This window comes from Somniosus microcephalus, unplaced genomic scaffold, assembly GCF_052327205.1.
Source record: "Somniosus microcephalus isolate GS21.2 unplaced genomic scaffold, FLI_Smic_1.0 unresolved_chr4, whole genome shotgun sequence".
Lineage (NCBI taxonomy): Eukaryota > Metazoa > Chordata > Chondrichthyes > Squaliformes > Somniosidae > Somniosus > Somniosus microcephalus.
This window is the reverse complement of record NW_028225182.1, coordinates 7,603,294-7,605,002: the sequence shown is the minus strand read 5'-3', so window position 1 is coordinate 7,605,002 and position 1,709 is coordinate 7,603,294.

Here is a 1,709-nt window from a genome sequence, read left to right as displayed (position 1 = left end):
TCTCGGACTCTCTCTCTCTCTCGGACTCTCTCTCTCGGACTCTCTCTCTTGGACTCTCTCTCTCTCTCTCTTGGACTCTCACTCTCTCTCGGACTCTCTCTCTCGGACTCTCTCTCTCTCTCTCTCGAACTCTCTCTCTCGGGCTCTCTCTCACACACTGTCTCTCTCAGACTCACTCTCTCTCACACTGTCTCTCTCAGACTCACTCTCTCACACACTGTCTCTCTCAGACTCACTCTCGCACACTGTCTCTCTCAGACTCACTCTCTCCCACACGGTCTCTCTCCGACTCACTCTCTCTCACACTGTCTCTCAGACTCACTCTCTCACACACTGTCTCTCTCAGACTCACTCTCGCACACTGTCTCTCTCAGACTCACTCTCTCACACACTGTCTCTCTCAGACTCACTCTCTCACACAATGTGTCTCTTAGACTCTCTCTCACACACTGTCTCTCTCCGACACTCACACTCACACATGGTCTCTCTCAGGTTCACTCTCTCACACACTGTCTCTCAGACTCTCTCTCGGACTCTCTCTCTCTCTCTCGGACTCTCTCTCTCTCTCTCGGACTCTCTCTCTCTCTCTCTCGGACTCTCTCTCTCTCGGACTCTCTCTCGGACTCTCACTCTCTCTCTCTCTCGGACTCTCTCTCTCGGAATCTCTCTCTCTCTCTCGGACTCTCTCGGACTCTCTCTCTCGGACTCTCTCTCGGACTCGGACTCTCTCTCGGACTCTCTCTCGGACTCGCCCTCTCTCTCTCGGACTCGCCCTCTCTCTCTCGGACTCGCCCTCTCTCTCTCGGACTCGCCCTCTCTCTCTCGGACTCGCCCTCGCTCTCTCGGACTCGCCCTCGCTCTCTCGGACTCGCCCTCTCCCTCTCTCGGACTCTCCCTCTCTCGGACTCGCCCTCTCCCTCTCTCGGACTCGCCCTCTCCCTCTCTCGGACTCGCCCTCTCCCTCTCTCGGAATCGCCCTCTCCCTCTCTCGGACTCGCCCTCTCCCTCTCTCGGACTCGCCCTCTCCCTCTCTCGGACTCGCCCTCGCCCTCTCTCGGACTCGCCCTCGCCCTCCCTCGGACTCGCCCTCGCCCTCTCTCGGACTCGCCCTCGCCCTCTCTCGGACTCGCCCTCGCCCTCTCTCGGACTCGCCCTCGCCCTCTCTCGGACTCGCCCTCGCCCTCTCTCGGACTCGCCCTCGCCCTCTCTCGGACTCGCCCTCGCCCTCTCTCGGACTCGCCCTCGCCCTCTCTCGGACTCGGACTCGCCCTCGGACTCGCCCTCGCCCTCTCTCGGACTCGCCCTCGCCCTCTCTCGGACTCGCCCTCGCCCTCTCTCGGACTCGCCGACTCACTCTCTCCCACACTGTCTCTCGGACTCTCTCTCTCACACACTGTCTATCTGAGACTCGCTCTCTCACACATTTTCTCTCTCATACTCTCTCTCACACACTGTCTCTCTCAGACTCGCTCTCTCTCGCACTGGCTCTCTCAGACTCGCTCTCTCGCACTGTCTCTCAGCCTCAATCTCTCTCACTATCTCACTCAGACTCACTCTCTCACACACATAGAAGATAGGAGCAGGAGTAGACCATTCGGCCCCTCGAGACTGCTCCACCATTCAATGAGATCATGGCTGATCATCCAAATTCAGTACCCTGTCCCTGCTTTCTCCCCATATCCCTTGATGCCTTTAGCCTTAAGAAATAT